Source organism: Thamnophis elegans, chromosome 6, assembly GCF_009769535.1.
Source record: "Thamnophis elegans isolate rThaEle1 chromosome 6, rThaEle1.pri, whole genome shotgun sequence".
NCBI lineage: Eukaryota > Metazoa > Chordata > Lepidosauria > Squamata > Colubridae > Thamnophis > Thamnophis elegans.
This window is the reverse complement of record NC_045546.1, coordinates 76,594,555-76,613,375: the sequence shown is the minus strand read 5'-3', so window position 1 is coordinate 76,613,375 and position 18,821 is coordinate 76,594,555.

Here is an 18,821-nt window from a genome sequence, read left to right as displayed (position 1 = left end):
TGCTCCCTCACCGTGGATGACTCTGCTTAACTGTTTAAAAAAGCCTCTTAAAAAACGCCCTCTACTATGAGGCAGGAGAACTCTGTGCCTCATCTAGTCTGACTTTAGGTGTTTTAACTCAAGTAGAGTTAAGCAAGGGTTAAAAGCCTAAAAATTCCTGATGTAGGTGAGGCATGCAGTTCTCCTGCCTCATAGTAGAGGGCGCTCATTTGGGCGGGGCTTCTTCAGAGGACCCGAGGCAAGAGCAGAGTTGAAATCCTCTCTGAAACAACTGGAAAAGGTACGTGTGGGTCGGAGGTAGGGGGAGTTGAAGTCCACAAGTCTAAAAAATTTGGAACCCACCCCTGTGTCAGTGCCTCACCAGCCATAAACCTCACCGCACGTCACTGGTCACATGACCCAAGATGACAATGTATTATTTGTAATATTTGCAGTGGGTCCAAAGTTGGGCCTGTTCTCTTTCTTTGTTTGTAGGATGGCATCTGAACAGGACTCAATCCTTGATTCCCTGAGGTGGCAGTTCAGACAGTTCTACTGTTTACAATTTCACAGCATCTGTGAGATCATTTCCATTCATTAATGCTGCTCCTAACAAAAGGTTTAAACCATTGTTGGATATTTTTTTTCCTGCTATAGTATATCCCCCCCGTCTCCCAGTCTCCAAATTCTGCAGGGAAAGTGGGGAGGGTGGTCCACCTATATATATATTTGTGCATACCAGGGGTTGTGACACTAAATACACACCTATTTCCCTGGCTTAGCTGATAAAGGAGGAGAACCTTGTGGCTTAGTGGTTAACCCATCTGCCTAAGATGTAATACAGCACAGGTTCTAATACCAGTAAGGGTATGGCTAGCTGATGAGAGCTAAATAGCTTGAAATAGATTTATACTAGTCTCCCTTTATTTATTTATCAGCACAAATACAGCATATATATATGTATGTAATTAGTGTCACAACCCCCTGGTATGCCCAAATATGGGAGGAAGCTCGCTGCTTCCATTCTCTGTCCATCGGCTCATCACAAGAGACCATCCAGACAGAAACCCAATATTTTCAATGTTGCCTTTTGTTACATTTGTGTTGTATTTGTGCTGATAAATAAATAAAGGGAGATTAGTATAGATCTATTTCAAGCTATTTAGCTCTCATCAGCTAGCCATACCCTTACTGGGATTGAAACCTGGGCTGTATTGCATCTTAGGCAGATGTGTTCACCATTAGGCCACAGAGTTCCTCTCCTTATCAGCTGAGCCAGGGGAATAGGTATGTAATTAGCACAAATCAGCACAAATACAACATATATATATATATATATATATATATATATATATATATATATATATATATATATATATATATATATGTATGTTATATTTATGCTGATAAATAAATAAAGGGAGACTAGTATAGATCTATTTCAAGCTATTTAGCTTGAAATAGATCTATACTAGTCTCCCTTTATTTATTTATTTATTTGTCAGCATAAATATAACATACATACATACATACATACATACATACATACATACATATCAATTTCACTAAAAAAACATTTTAGACCAAACTTTGATCTAATGGTTGATGACTTTTTTTAAAAAAAAAAAGGGAAAAACACGTGCAATCAAAGACCACAATTTTATTGCTGAATTTTGTAACACAACAGGCTCTGTACACTGCAAAGTGAACTGATTTCAGACATACAGGGTAGTGTATTCAAATGCCCTTGAGCAATAAACTTTAATACTGCAGAATGGAATATAGATAAGATGTTGCCTGTAAAAAAAAAAAGAATGAAAACCTTGTGAGCCAAGGTGGCGCAGTGGTTAAATGCAGCACTGCAGGCTACTGCTAGATCAGCAGGTCAGCGGTTCAAATCTCACCGGCTCAGGGTTGACTCAGCCTTCCATCCTTCCGAGGTGGGTAAAATGAGGACCCAGATTGTTGGGGGCAATATGCTGACTCTCTGTAAACCGCTTAGAGAGGCCTGAAAGGCCTATGAAGCGGTATATAAGTCTACTGCTATTGCTATTGTCTACTGCTATTGTGGTTCTTGAAAGTATTGTGTAAATGGACATGAAACTGGGCAACAACTGTCTTGCGTCCCTCCATCCAGAGGCCTGAAACCTCAGGTGAAACAGCCCCTCCACCAAATCCATGTCTACACTTTGAATAAAATAGGAAGACAAAAGATACCCGTGCCCAAATCTATTGTTTGATAGCAGAAACAATATTTGTGGGAAATGTAGAATTTCTCCCCCTTTCCTTCCTCTTCTCCTTCTCCTTTAGCATTGCCTGTTTGTACCCTCGGGTCCCTGGACATGGATCAGCAATGGGGAAAGCACATATCACAGTGATACAATTGTATGTTGGGTCAGTATAGAATAGCAATAGCAATAGCAGTTAGACTTATATACCGCTTCATAGGGCTTTCAGCCCTCTCTAAGCGGTTTACAGAGTCAGCATATCGCCCCCACAGTCTGGGTCCTCATTCCACCCACCTCGGAAGGATGGAAGGCTGAGTCAACCTTGAGCCGGTGAGATTAGAACCGCTGAACTGCAGATAACAGTCAGCTGCAGTACTGCACCCTAACCACTGCGCCACCTCAGCTCTATAGTACTACTTCAGTGAAAAAGAAAGATCATCCCCCTCAGAGTGACGTTAAATTTATATCTAGCTTTTAGTATTTTGTACTTCAGAAAGGGGCTCATGTCCTTGCAGGCTTTTCCTCACAAACCAGTGGTGGGATTCAAATAATTTAACAACCGGTTCTTTGACCTAATGACCATCTTGGTAGGTGAGGCTTGGTGGTCATGTGACTGGGTGGGCGTGGCCAACTCAAGGTCACTCAAGTCGATGGGCGCTTCGCCTTAGCTGTTACAATGTAATAAGGGTTAATCAGAGAGGCAGTTTCTGAAAGCAGGGCAATAAAGATTAGGCTAGAAACAACACCAGAATGTTTCCTCCCTGCCTTCCTTAAAGGATTAGCTCTGTAAAGTGGGGAAAAAATCAAAAGGAGATTTCTTCCAACAACCGGTTCTCCGAACTGCTTAGAAAGTTAACAACCGGTTCTCCCGGATAGGTGCGAACCGGTTGAATCCCACCACTGTCACAAACAAACCTTTCTGCTTACAGAAAAATAAATGTTGCCAAGCATCCATTATTCCTTGGACCCTTTCTTTGCGTTGGCAGCTCATATCTGCACTTTGTTACATCATATCTGAAGTCTTGCAATGAACTCTGAGAGGCCTGTTGTTACAGAATATTTATTTGTTAGTTGGTTACTTTATTTGTTTATATGGATTTATTAGCTACTCAGTTCCAATGGACCCCGAGCAGTGTGTTTTCAATTTATTAAAATTTACTTACTGCATTGATATGGGTGCCCATCTCATGACAGTAACTTTGGCTGTCATTCAGTTAAGATTATTTAATTGCTGAAAAACACTCACCCACCTGTGATATCACAGTCTTATCATTCTAATGTTGCCTTGTAAGGAACCTGTATAACAAGATTTGCTGGAAAACTCTTTCAAGGCCATCCCTATTTTAAAAAATAGCCTATTCGTTGAGCCTACCTGAAAAGGATTTGGCGCCACATGAATGCCCTTCTTCTAGAGCAGGGGTGTCAAACTTGCAACCTGTGGGCCGGATGTGTCATGTGCTGGCCATGCCCCCCCCCCCCGGTTTAGTGAAGAGGGGGAAATTTGCAATATATCACGTGACGATAACTTGTTATTGCGAGTTTGACACCGCTGTTCTAGAGCAAGGTTTTCCTTTCAGGTTTTTAAGGCAGAGTTTAGACACTGCTCTAATCTTTAACATTTAATGGCTCAGTGGCTAAGGTGCTGAGTTTGTCGAACAGAAAGGTCGGCAGTTAGGTGGTTTGAATCCCTAGTGCTGCGTACTGGAGCAAGCTCCCATTAGTTGTTTAACTGTTTTAACTGTTTAACTGTTTATTTAATTTTTATTTTATTTTATCAATTTCATATATACATTCACAATTATATGATCTCATATCTGTTATTAATAATGTGTATTTATAACAATTTTTCCCTACAGTTGACAATATACTTGAAGATTGCTTTCTTACCATCCCATAGATCCATCTTATCTTACAACGGTCCTACTTCTTCTTCCCTCCCTCCCTCCTTCCTTCCCTCGTTTCTTCTGTCCTACTCTCCTTCCTTCCCTCCTTCCTTCCCTCCCTCCTTCCCCCTTCCCTCCTTCTCTCCTTCCCTCCTTCCTTCCCTCCTTCCTTTCCTCCTTCCTTCCCCCCCTTCCTTCTCTCCTACATTCCCTCCTTCCTTCCCTCCTTTCTTCTCTCCTTCTCTCCTTCCTTCCCTCCTTCCTTCCCTCCTTTCTTCTCTCCTTCTCCATGTGCCTTCGGTGTTTAGTCATGCTGGCCACCTGACCATGGAGACATCTTCGGACAGTGCTGGCTCTTTGGCTTTGAAACGGAGATGAGCACCGCCCCCTAGAATTGGGAACGACTAGCACATATGTGCAAGGGGGAAGCTTTAACTTTAACTACAACTTTATAATTTCAATACGCCATTTGTGTTTTTACAGGTTGTTACTCTTTCCAGGTAACATTGTTCCTACTTGTGTTGTGGCAATGTTTGCCCAAAGGTGGCATACCATATGTGGATTTGGGCTATCAGAGGGATGCATTCCTTGGTCACCCTGTTGGGGAGGAAACAGGCCCCAAATGTGTCTTCCGGGAGCATATTTAAGGAGGAGCATATTTGTTTTCTTCCCCCCAGGTGTTAAGTGTTGAGAGCAGACTAAGTTTGCCTTGTTGAGCCTTGTAACACCCCCCCACCCCACCCCGACTTAATCTTGTAAAGGTCTCTGTGAGCAGAAGAGGAAAGAACTTCAAAAGGGTCAGCACAGCCCCCCGGGGGGAGGTTATGCAGAGACGCCAGCAAAGAGATCCTAATCAGGCGATTAGGTTATATTTGTCTCAGAAGCTGGGACAAGCCAAACCTTCTAAGGCAGAAAGAGGAGTTGGATTCGGCCTCCAAGCCCCTCAGAGAGTATTGGCTTTTGCTGGGCTCCAGGCATCACTGCAATGCCAAGGGAACAGCCTAGCTCAAACTCAGAGGGAGGGAGGGTGAGAAAATGAAGTACAGGAGCTGTTGGAGATAATGGCTTTCTAACAGGCTTGGGTAGACCTTGGACAGAAGCAAGAGATGTTATCATCCAAGCCCAGCATTCCTATTTGAAGGGGGTTGATGGGGGATGTCTCCCACCATTCCCTCCCTGGGCATTTCTGCCAAGCTAATATTAACATTCCAGCCAGGGCTGCTAAACAGAATCTTAATTAGAGCTGATACTCTTGTGCAAAGATTTTTCTTAACTAATGGTTGCTGTCAGAGTATCTTCTTTGGGGGATATTGTATTCAGCTGCAAAAAAAAAAAAAAAGCATGACTGAAATGTAATGGGCATGCCAGGAAGGGAAGGGAAAGGAAGGGAAGGTAGGGGGAAGGGCAGAAGGAGAATGAAGATCATTGCCGCTTCCACCTCATGTCAGCCTCACCCTTCTCTTTCCTGAGAAACCCAAAACATGCTGTTTAATCAAAGAACACTTTGCTCTCACTCACCTAAATAAAAACAACAACAAAAATCCACCAGCAGGGCATCCATTGTTGCTCATCAGCCACAGCCACAGCAATCTGTGAAGAGAAGTTAACTTTCTTTTGGCGAGACAGATGTTCTTTCTTGATTAGAAGGGGGCTTTCTTTCTGGATTACCAACACAGAACACCCAGACATTTGCTAGGGAGCAGGCACAGACTTGGATACAATATCCTTACGCTGAACAAAGTATAAATTGTTTGGTTCCTAATCTACACAGCAATTTATAACACAAATTGCCTATCTGGATGACAGGCCTTGGGGCCAATCTTGCCTGATCTGCAAGAAGTGAAACACTGAAGGGATGTAGTTTTAGCGTGGCATGACATAACCGTGAATGTCAAAAGTGCGCCGACACCACCGCGGCGCTAAAACCGCGATGTCAAAAGCGCGCCCACAAAAGCGTGCCGACAACAGCGCGCCGACAGAAGCGCGACTTAACTTAAGGTAAGGTTTAGGGTTAGGGTTAGGTTTAGGGTTAGGTTTAGGGTTAGGTTTAGGGTTAGGTTTAGGGTTAGGTTTAGGGTTAGGTTTAGGGTTAGGTTTAGGGTTAGGTTTAGGGTTAGGTTTAGTTAGGGTTAGGTTTAGGGTTAGGTTTAGGGTTAGGTTTAGGGTTAGGTTTAGGGTTATTTTTAGGGTTATGCTACAGCGCGCTTCTGTCGGCGCGCTGTTGTCGCGCGGTTTTGACAGCGCGGTTTTGTCACCGCGCTTTAGTCACACGTGCTTTAGTCGACCGCGGTTTTGTGGTGGAACCAGTTTTAGACCTATAAAGTGGTTCAGCTTAATTTCAGAAAATTGTACATGGAAGTATGAATATAGATTTTGTTTGAAACCCTTTAAAGCAGCTGTATCTTTTCCCAAGCAGGAGGATCCTGCTCTTCTCAGGGATGCTCATGTGTGGATATGCCCATGTTTTCAATGGGAATTGAGTTTGAGTCAAAAAAAAGCTTGCATTTCCATGGCATCAGTGGTGGGTTGGCAACATTTTTACTACTGGTTCAGGTGTGCTCCCCCGTACACTCGCGCAATGCTTCTGCACATGCGCAGAAGTGTCCAGGTGGGTGGGCGAAGCCTCCCGCCACCACTACTACCGGTTCGTCCTATCTGGGCTGAACTGGGAGCAACCCATCTCTGTGTGGCATCATGTAGCAATTGCCATGATGGTGTAAAGTGTCCTCACCATTCAAACTGCTTCCTCACTAGTGACTTATAGTACTGTTGGAAGAAATGTCCTTCTGGGTTCGGCTCCAAGTGGGGAAAAAGACACTGGAGACATGGAGGCTGCTTGGAAAGATGGTTTATTGGTGGACAGGATCACATGGCTTGAGCTCTGAATAGAAAAGGTGATCACATGCTTCAATGTTGGTGGAGAAGAGAAGGGAAGGCAAGAAGAAACAAGGAAGGAAGAGAAGCTGAGTCCCTGGTTTTATGCCCGCTCTGGCCTTTGATCTTGATCTTGTATTCTGATTGGTTGTCAGACTCCCATGGGCCCATGCAGGGGCAACTCTCTAGGCTGCGTTTTGAATCCAGGTTTGGTTGAGTTCTCAGGTGCCATGTGGCATGTTGGGTTATGCCTTAATCCCATCACTCTGGAGCTGAAGGGAAGAACTCTTTTTTTATTATTTAAAGTGGACTAGCTCAGGCTTTAATGGCCCATTGACAAAGTGGGGATGGGCAGGAAGCTGCAGGAAGCTATTCTGTCTTTTAAAACATGTTTCTTTCTTTTCACATCCAGAGATATATTCTGCCTTTTCAATATTTCCTAGGATATTTCATTTTTCTGGGAGAGGGCTGGGTGATAACTTCCCACAGTACCTTATGCTATCAACCAACTATTGCGGTGCAGATATAACAGTAACAAAGGCACACTTTATGTGTGTGACTCTAAATCCCTGGGCACTCTTACCTTTAACAGAACTGCACCTTGCTACACTCAGCAAGATTCCTGAATAAATGTACTGTTGCTTTGCATTGCAGAGCCTCTTAGGTTCTCAATGCTGTAGATCTCTTCAGTCCTGAAATCACTAGAGATTAAATTATTCAAATATCTGGTTTTAATATATGGAGGAAATAATACCTGTGACCCGTCAAAACAGCGGTAGACAAAAGCGCGCTCGATGAAAGCGCGTACCTGACGTCATCAGCAGCATGACGAAAAAAATTAAAAATAAATTAAATTGAAATTAAAATAAAATTAAAGCAAGCCGATTCACATAAAAGTAAGGGTTAGGTTAAGGGTTAGGGTTAGGTTTAGGGTTACGTTAAGCATTAGGGTTAGGTTTAGCGTTAGGTTAAGGGTTAGCGTTAGGTTTAGCATTAGGTTAAGGGTTAGGTTTAGGGTTAGGTTTAGGGTTAGGGTAAGGGTTAGGTTTAGGGTTAGGTTTAGGGTTAGGTTTGGGGGGGTTAGGGTAAGGTTTTTGCTTTAATTTTAAATTTACCGCTCACAGCGCGATGTTTTCGTCGCGCTGTGATGACGTCACGTATGCGCTTTCGTCGAGCACGCTTTTGTGGTGGAACCATAATACCAATCATCCTCCACACTGAGTCTCTAATCCAGTGTTTCTCAACCTTGGCCACTTGAAGATGTCTGGACTTCAACTCCCAGAATTCCCCAGACATCTTCAAGTGGCCAAGGTTGAGAAACACTGCTCTAATCCCTGTTGAACTCCTACATCCAGCATAGAGACCTCTGAAGTGTAACAGAATGGGAAGTCTTGCAATGAAGTCCTAGCCTTGGCATTTGGTGACAGGATCTTTTGTGCCAGGCGGGCTGGAGAGCTTGTCCATAGAAGTGTCTGCAGAAGAAGCCAAAAAGTCAAGATGTTGGCCACAACCATAGGATCAAAGCCCTAGCAAGGTCAACACGTTGAGTTTTTCTGACCCTTCAGTGGACATCCTGTACAGGTGGTCCTTGGCTTATGACCTCAATTCATCCCCAAAGTTTCTGTTGCTGAGTGAGACATTTGTCAAGTGACCCCATTTTACGACCTTTCTTGCCACTTTCGTTAAGTGAATCGCTGCAGTTGTGACATTAGTAACACAATTGTGAAATGAATCTGGCTTCTCCATTGGTTTTGCTTGTCGGAAAGGTGTCAAAAGTGATCACGTGACCCCAGGAGACTGCAAACTGTTAAAGATATTAGCCAGTTGCCAAGCCTCTGAAAGAGCCGAGGTGGCGCAGTGGTTAAATGCAGCACTGCAGGCTACTTCAGCTGACTGCAGTTCTGCAGTTCGGCTGTTCAAATCTCACCAGGCTCAAGGTTGACTCAGCCTTCCATCCTTCCGAGGTGGGTAAAATGAGGACCCGGATTGTTGTTGGGGGCAATATGCTGACTCTCTAAACCGCTTAGAGAGGGCTGAAAGCCCTATGAAGCGGTATATAAGTCTAACTGCTATGGCTATTGCTATTTGATCACATCAATGGGTCGCATGAAAAAAATGGCTCTAAGTCGCTTTTCTCAGTCCCGTTGTAACTTTGGACACCTCTATCGTCACTAAATGAACGGTTGTAAGTTGAGGAGTGCCTGTATCGCCCACCGATAGAATTCCCCTATCGCTGGAGAATTCTGGGAGTTGAAGTCCACAAGTCTTAAAGTTTGCCAAGTTGGAAGACCTCTGCTCCAAGCTCCTTCACGACCTTCTCCCCTCTTCCGGCCGAGGGGCGAACCTGCCTCTCTGGATCGCGGCTTCCTCTTCTTCTTTTTTTTCGCCGTTTGATGTCGGCGGTGCGAAGTAGGGGGAGGCAAGCGCTCCCACCCTTCCCCCTGAGAGTCACAGAAAGCCGAAGCCACTACAAAGGACTCGGCTTCTTGCCCTGGGATCCCATTTCTCGGGAAAGGCTCCAGAACAAACAGCCCTTTGTCTTACCCCACCGGCCGTCTGCCACCACCCAGATTTTCAAAAACAGGTAGATTAGATTTTGACGGCAAATACCATCCACAACTGTAACCGAGAAAGAAGGGGGGGGGGCGGTTGAAAAGGACTTTTTCAAAATCCCGGATTTCCCTGTGTTCCTTGGCGTTTCTCTGCCCTTCAGATACCTGCCTTTCGACGTGAGGCGCCTTTCCTTCCCCGTCTGGAACGGGAGGAAGGCGGACTACAAAAAAAACGATAGAAAGCCGGAGACGAGATCTCCCGTGCCGTGTCGCCGTTCGCTCAATCAAGAGGGTGACTGACGTGGGAAATACCGAGCTGCGGATGTGGGGAGGCGGGAGAAGAGAGATCAGTGGTGAAATTCAAATTTTTGCTACCGGTTCTGTGGGCGTGCCGTGGAGGGTGTGTTGTGGCTTAGTGGGTGTGATGTGGAGGGGTGGAAAGGGAAGGATACTGTAACATCACCATTCCCACCCCACTCCTGGGGCCAGCCAGACGTGGCATTTGCCAGTTCTCCGAACTACTCAAAATTCCCGCTACCGGTTCGCTATAACCTGTGAGGAACTGCTGGATTTCACCCCTGGGAGAGACATCAGACGGACGTTCGCTGCCCTTTAACTGCCCCCTGTAAATTTGTGATTACTGCGCTAACCGGCTAAGTAAACGTTGCTGCCTTTTATTGCCTTGATGTGACAAATTAAAACATACCCCTCTTGAAAAGCGGTATTCTTTGGCGGACGGAGAGGACGGGAAGGAAAAGGTGGGGGTGGGAGTTCGGATAGAGCTGTCAGGCTGAATTAGTGTGTGGGGGGTTCGCGTTTTGCGCCGCGAACCAAAGCTTCTGCGGTTTTGCTGCCCTTGCAATCCCGAACGGGCGTGTGCTTGGAGGAATTTCTCCAGCTACACTGGATTTCTGGTCTTTGCCCACTGCAGTTTATCCATCCCGACGTATTTTATTGCCTTTGATTCGCTGTATACAGACGGATTAATTGGGAACATTATCCGCCTTATAGATCAATGTATAAAGGCTTAAATCTAATAAGAGCTGAGTTAATAAAGGCCATTCAGCCTAAAGTGGTAAAGTATGGATGTGGCTGGAAGCGGGAAGGTCAGCTGAGGTCACACCCCGCTTAGTCCCATTTCGGTGAAATGCCAGGAACAAAACCAAGATCAAAATACTTGCTGACAGAATTTATCCAGAACGCTAAACCTTTACAAGGTCCGTTTCATGGACCTCCGTGTAGGTCCGTTTCATGGACCTACATTAGAACGCAAGGTTAAGTGCATATCAGGCCATTTCGGTGTGCTAAAAACAAACAAACCATGGTTTCAGAACGATGTGTTGACACTATGTGAAAAAGCCAAGTCAATTAGTCGATATAGTTAATCCAGATTGGAGACACGTTCAATGAAGAGTTTAGGATCCAGGTAAGGATTACGAATGACGCTTTCTGAGAGGGGTTCCCCTTCCCTCCTGTCTACTTTTCAGCCTTGGGTTTTTCTTCTTCTCACTACATGAGTAGTTACTCACTGAACTGATGGTCTAAAGAATACAATCAAAGGCACACCGTCTCTTTGCTTTATGGGTGAAGACTGTCCCCAGGAGAACACAAATATGTTTTTTTAGTTCATAAACATGGATCCCAGGATTCTGATTAGATCAGTGTTTCTCAACCTTGGCAACTTGAAGATGTCTGGACTTCAAGTCCCAGAATTCCCCAGCCAGCGAATGCTGGCTGGGGAATTCTGGGACTTGAAGTCCAGACATCTTCAAGTTGCCAAGGTTGAGAAACACTGGATTAGATGATATTGCTATAATTGTGAGAGAACCAACCACTAATGATCGTTATGGAAACATTTCTGCCCTTGCAATGAAATCATGATTATAATTGTGTCTGAAAACCCAATTGATTCTCTGAAATTCATTTGGTCCTGCTTCATCTAACCTGAACTTTAAAATTGTGTTTCTTGGTGAGTTTCCAAAACTCTAGTTGGAAAGAACCCCTTGAGGATCAGTGCCCCTGCTTGATTCCAGTCCAAGAGCAGTTTCTACTTTAGTTTTAGGCTTGGGGGGGGGGGGGGGGAAATTTCTCGATTCTTCAAAAGTCAGGATAGGATAGGATGCGGTGGGTTAGGTTAAGAGAAGAGAAGTTTGTTTAGTTTGAAAAATGACTGGACTATTTCACAACTAATGTTCAACAAGGACATTTTTAAGGAGGCCACTCCATTGGTGAAAAATGCTTTCCTAACTCTTTCCATTTTTTTCCTAAAGACCCAAGGCAGTTTAGCTGTGAGTTCAGAACGCTTTAAATGTCCCAGCCATGGCAACATTGCTTTGAAGGCTACAGTGGCTCCGAGGAAACCTGCCTATAGGATCGGGCTGAGTGTCCATACTGGTCCGTCCGTCCTTCCTTCCTTCCTTCCTTCCTTCCTTCCTTCCTTCCTTCCTTCCTTCCTTCCTTCCTTCCTTCCTTCCTTCTTTCCTTCCTTCCTTCCTTCCTTCCTTCCTTCCTTCCTTCCTTTCTTCCTCCCTCCCTCCCTCCCTCCCTCCCTCCCTTGTCGGATGAGGAACAGGAGCCGTGCCCGAAACTGTCCGGCTGCAACCGAAGGGGAAGCTCTTGATTCCCCGAGGGAATGCATTCGCGTTCCCGCCCCTCCTCCGAGGAATGGGCGAAAGAGTCGCCGTCGCCTCTCTTCATTCTACGGCGGCCTCCGCAACTTCTTGGCGCCCTTCCCTTCGCAGCAGCGATCCGCTTAGCTGCCGTCCCTCCCCTCCTGAGCAAACCGATTCTGTGAGAAGGGAGAAAGACCGCGATGAAATCTTGCAGGGGAGAGGGGCGAGGGGCGCTTCCCCCAAACCAGACAGCCAGAATTGCCCGCCCAGAGGAGGCAGGGAAGAGCTGCGAGGACACTGCTGACATCCGAATGAAATCAACTCGGAGTCCATTACACTAGAGGATTAGCTAATTGCCAGATCAGAGAGACGAGGAAGAAAAATAAATAAATATGCCTTTAAGTAACCGAAAGTAATTATAACCCCATTGTTGACGCTAACGATTAATAATTGATCGGCTGTTCTACACAATGAAATGTCAGTTTACGCTCCTTTGAATGCACATATGGTTATTTCTTTCAAGGGAATGGGGTGGGGGATCTGCCATTCCGGATCCTAAACATTTTTTTTTGAAAGGCAGCCGGTAGGTGAACCTTGATTTCGGAATACAAGAAGCTGAATATTCATCTGGGGGGCCCCCCAAGGGAAGAACGGGCCCGCTTTATTACATTTCAGACACTGCTTATTACAATACAAACTACTTATTTAATTACACAATCAAAGCTCCAAGCTCAGGTTCAGTTCTGGCGAGATTATCGTTATCTTTCCTCTCTTAAGGACGAGGAAGCGAAAATGCCCCCCGACAGCAAAGGGTCTTAGAGGATCCTCTTGTCTGTCTGTCTGTCTGTCTGATAATTTAGAGCGGAGATGACTTAACGCCCGTCATCTGGAAGTGGCGCGTGCAGGTGGGTCTACCTTGAGCGGCTCTCCGCTGTCAAGGAAGCGCCGGGAATGATTATGGGCTCAATTGGAAGAAGCAGGTCGCTAAAGACGTCGTTTTGGGGCGGGAAACGTCTTCTGGAGCCTACGGCGTCCCGACAGTCCCAGGAGGAGAATCCTGACCCCTTTGAGCTCAGGGATCGTGTGAACGGAGCGGGAAAGCAGGCCGACACTTGCACACAATAGGCAGCCAGGGACAGCCACGCTTTCGTGAAAAAAAGAACCGCGGGGCCCGCGTCACAAAACGGCCCTTCTGCTGAGTTGTCACCGCTTTTTTCCTTTTGGAAAAGCCGCCTTATCTCCCGCACATGCACTCCAGTCTTGGTTGGGGGGGGGGGTGAGTGAGAGAGAGAGAGAGAGAGAGAGAGAGAGAGAGAGAGAGAGAGAGAGAGAGAGAGAGAGAGAAGGCGGGGAGGAACACCCGACACGTGTCTAGTCCTCAAAATGGCAAAGGTCTATTGCTGAGATCTTCGGGGGTGTCATCTCCATCATCTGTATGGATGAACGCAGTTTTAAGCGTGTTGGTCGGGGTCTGTGTGTCCTCTTGGAGTCTTTTCAGATGCCACAGAACCTGGAGCTGGGGCGGTTAAACCCAAGTTAAACTCCCGGTTTAAAAACAAGCTCATCGGCCTTAGCCTTTCCCTTGAGGGATTCTAAGCAACCAGGACAGCTGAATTACTTTCGACCTCTCTTTCTTCCGACGTCTATTACAGCAGCGGGCAACGTTTAGGATAAATTCATTCGGCCTTTGTCCCGCTTCGGCATCAGGGCGGTCAACAGACGGCGGCATCTCCCAAAAGTTTATCTTGTCTTCTTTAATGGGCTGCGGGATGAGATTCGACACTTTCTTAACACACACACACACACACACACACACACACACACACAGAGAGACAGACAGACAGACAGACAGACAGACAGACATCATACTGCGGCCCGCGGGCTTGGAGAGGCGAGATCCGCGCCCTCCACTAACTGGAGGTACCCTCCGAAATAACCGCCACGATCCATTGCGCTCTTGCGGGATCCGATTTTGCGAACGGCTGCGATGCGGCTGTAAGCCTCGGCGTGCTCTGCCTTCTCCCAAGTAGACGCTGCAGTCGACGGGGAATAGAAATGGCGCGTTTACCTTTAATCCCACCGGGGCCTGATCAATTGAGTCAAGAGACCCAGGAGGAGCGCCGGCGAAGGGGATCGACTGTGCTCTGTGGAGCAGTCGCCTGCAGGGTTATTACAAGTGGGAGAGAGACGCGCCGGCGGCTTCCAAAGCCGCCTTAATGGCAAGCAACCTTCGGCTGGGTGGCTCAATTGCAAGCAATCCGTGAAGTCTCCTGTTCCCGGCGGCCTTCGCCTGCAGAGCTAAAACCCTCCACCTCGCAGCGTTCCGGTCTTTTTCAAGCAAAATCACCAAAGACAGCAAAGCGGTCGCAATCTTACGCTTGACTGGGGAAATGGGTAAAAAAAACCCGCGCAGGAGTCTCTTAAACTGCCCCGCTCTTCCCCACCCCGCTGCAGGGAAATGAGAGCGGGACAAGTTGCGTTCTTCTTCAGATGGTTTCTTTCCTAGAAACGCACGTTGTGGATAACACAGGTTGTTAACCTTCGAAGTCAGGGCAGAAAGAGAGGAGCAAAAATTGGAGGGGGACAAACTCGCCCCCCGCCCTTCCTTTTGGGACAAACAGCCCAATCAGTCTCAGGGTTGAGGATAGAAGCCGAGAGAAGACAGCTAACAGTCTCTGAAACGAGCATTTCGTTAAAAACTAGAGGCGCGGGGTTGTGCTAACCCAACAGAAGCTGAAGGCAAAGGAAAATTGGAGAAGGCTCTTTCTTGGAAGGACAGTCGGAGGGCGAAAGATTTCGGTCACTGTCTGGGCTGCAAAGCAATGAGATATTACAACAATAAAATCGTTCTTTAACATCATTTAAGAAGGGATTGGATAACCATTTGTGTGAAATCGGCTAGGGTTCCCTGCCTGAGCAGGGGGTTGAACTAGAAGACCTTCAAGGTCCCTTCCAAGTTTCCAAGTTTAGATATTCTGTTATCTAAATGACTTCCTCATGACTTCCTCATGGGAGTGGGGGGAGTGAAGCCAAAAGGAGCCAAATATGAGAATTGCCACGTTGTCCTTTGGCAATGCATTTCAATGTTATCGCTATCCTCTGTCTTCCTCGCCTCCATATTTCTTTTTTAAAAGCATACAGGTCTGTTTAATTGGAGGGTGGGGGGAATCCCTCAAAGTTCTCCTGCGAGTTGAAAGAGACTGAAGTGAGACTTCGGGCGATCCAGCGGAGAATTCTTAAATTAAACCTCCATTAAAACGCAGCGGATACACACACCAGATTGCGCAGATCTAGTCCAGTCGGTCAGGTCATCTTAGCCGTACTAGATGGGAAATGGATCCTGCTCTTCTCGGAAGGCGCTTACACCGCAGAACCCCCGCAAGGAGGGCGAAAAGAACTTCCATCTTTCTCCGCTTCGACCCCGAGATTATACCAAAAACGGCTAAAACTGACAGCGAAGAAGGAAGCCTTTCTCGGCCTCAAGTCTTCCAACTTTTCCTTTCAGGGGGGGAAAAAAAATACCCCAGATCTAAATTCCAGCAAGGGGATGAGTGAATTGTGGAGATCCGAGATCATTCGTGAGCGTACAAACATCAAAGTTAAAAGATTTCCTAACCCTTGCCACCAAATGAATTTAAAAGAAAACCAAATGGAATGTGCATATCACCTGTAAAAAAATTAAAAAAAGCTGGAATATAACAAGGGGAGGGGAGGAAAGGCAAAAAGACAGCAAAGTGGAGGTGAAACTATTATGTAAGTGATAGATCTAGGGGGGAAAATGTCTTTGTAAATATCCCTAGAAAAAGAAAAAGAGGCAGTTTGGTCTAGCGATTAAGGCACCAGGCCCAAAACCAGGAACTTTGAGTTCTAGTTCAACATTAGGCATATAAATTGATTGTGACTTTGGGCCAGTCACATCTCTCAGCCCAACTCACCTCACATGGTTGAATTTGTGAGATAAATTGGAGGACGAAGAAGTATTAGATATGTTCAGTACTTAGAGTTATTTATAGGAATGTTAAAGGCAGGATAAAAAATAGTTTTTTGGAAAAAAAAATACGAGTCTCAGTATTTTTCCCAATAACCTGACTAGGAGAATTGATTTGTACCCTAACTGGGAAGGGAGATTGCAAAGCATTTCTTCAACATGTTTTAGTCTGGATTTTAAAAAGAAAACACGACTGTGTTGTGTTTAAATATGAAATTATTTTAACACCACATGCCATTCCTAATAAGAAATCTGTTTTGCCAGCCACACAGCCATGCACGTGGTTGAGGGTTATTAGTTCCAGTCCCATTGTAATCTGGGCTAGTAGAAACATTACTAAATGCTTGATAGTACTCTCTACCACTGAAATGAATTGAAGGGATGCAAATATAGCATCTTTTATGTTAGTCCAGTTGAAAAAAATAGGCACATCTTTTTATTTCCATTCAGCTGAAGCTTTGGGGAGAATTTCTGCATGGATTTGTCCCCTACTGTTTCCCACAGATCAGTCTACATTATCACATACTCTAAATTATTTCTTAAATGCAAAAAAATAAAAAAAAATGCACAGACCCCCTACAAATTAAGGATTGGGGGAAAAATCAATAAATGCATTTGTCTCTGTATAATGAGCAATAAACAGTTTTCACTTAGTTGGAATAACTTCTAGAAACAAGGATTAGCCTGAATAATGTGATTGGACATCTTTAACTGCCTTACCCAAAATCCAAAGATGTACCTTAAAACATATTTATTTTGAAACCCAAGTCATTTATGTATGTGGGAATTTCAGGTAAAGAAAGGAATCTCATTCGGTTAAGAAGAATCTATCTCTCTCTCTCTCCCCCTCCCTGCAAATGTGTCAACTTGTCCCAACAGTGTCTCTCTTTTTTTGGTTAAGCTGTTCTAAGCACCAAGGGACTAAACTGCAAATACCTAAAATGTTTCTAGCCTTCCTGTAGCTGCAGCCTTCCCCTCCTTCCACCAGCCCTCTTTCCCTTTCTCTCTCTCTCTCTGTTTCTCACAACTCCACATTCTTTATCCAGTTAACATTCCCTTGGCTGAAGCTTGAACTATCTGAGATCACTTTCAAATGCCCTTTCTAACAAGCCCCTGAGCCAGAGGCCACTAATTTTCAGTGAACAAAAAAGCCACTGGAGAGAGTCCCGTTTGTCAATATCAACTGTTCCAGCCATTTGCCATCTTCAGACACATCGGCCTATCTGAGCTGGCAGATGTTTAGACAAGATTTTATAAATGGTTCAATATCAGCCCGTAATGAACCCCAACTGACCATTGCGAAGCAGCTAAAAGCATCCAGGATCTCTCCTGCTGGGATCTAATAATGCTCTCATGCCGGAACATTATTAATCATGGAATAAAATAGATGAGCCTCTTGAAAAATAAGTGTATGATTGATTAAAGGGCAGTCTAAGAAGCTATTATTCTTGTTTCATAACCATAAGTTATATTCACTCAATTTATCTTTGGAAAAGAAAATAAATGGTTGTTTGTCTCTTTATTGAAATTTTACTATATGGGAATTCTCATTATTTGCTCGGGTGGGTGGGGAAAAAAAGAGAATGTTGAGACTTTCTTCTTTTTTCCTTTTTTTTTTAAAAAGCCCAAGATGGATGTCTTAGGTGATTAGTGTGTTATAAAAACGTGTAGAAAGCACTTGAAATGAGGGAGAATATTTTTACTGGGAGGATTTCTTACAGTGTTTTTACTTTTTGAAGAAATAACTGCATTTATTTAAAATGTGGGTTAAAATATTTTCTATGAAAAAATGTTGGTTATTTCTATATGTGTATCTATATTAAGTGATTACATTTGAAGGTTTTTTTAAAATTCTCCTAATAGTTTAAGTTTAACTAAGTTTTATTTAGTCACATTACTAAATAAATCCAAAAGACATAACATATCTGTAATGCTTTTTTAAATTATCATAAATTACCAAATATGCATATTTATAACCAGTAAAATGGAATAAAAAGGCAGCACCTTGTGGTAGACTAATCTGTTTTATTTACAATTATAGATATAAATTAGTAAAGAATTCTTGTTAAACAACAAGGGATTGTATAACCATCAATGTTTCAAATAAAAACCAGGCATAATTTATTTACAAAAGACTTGGGATTCCATTGCAATACAACTTGCATAAATTACTAGAAGATTTCATATCATTACAAAAATAAATATCAAATATGTTTCATTTTGTAAGTACTTGCAGTTTCTTTAATTCATCTCTACTGTCTGTATCTTTTACAAAGAGTTTGTACAATAAGTCCTATCACACCTACAGAATATAGATATATAGGTATGTATATATGTATATACCGTGGCAATGACGTGATCAAGTCAAGATATCCTGAGAAAAAAACAGATTTCCGTTTTTTGTTTTTGTTTTCCTTTTTTTTTTAAATCACACATACATTAGGGAAACTAGACTATACCAGGAAACGCACATTAATGTCCAACAAAATTCTCGTTCAATAATTAGAGAGAGTCTGTAGATCTAAGGGTGCTCTGTGGTCTTCTTTTTATACAGTGGCACAAGATGTGATCCGGATTTAGAGTTTTGTTAAGAGTTACAGATAGAGATAGATAGATTAGCTGGGGGAGAGATGATGGCTTGTTGACTTTTTCTCAAAGCAATTGTGACACCTACCTGTGGACCAAGGAAAACACCAGATCATCCT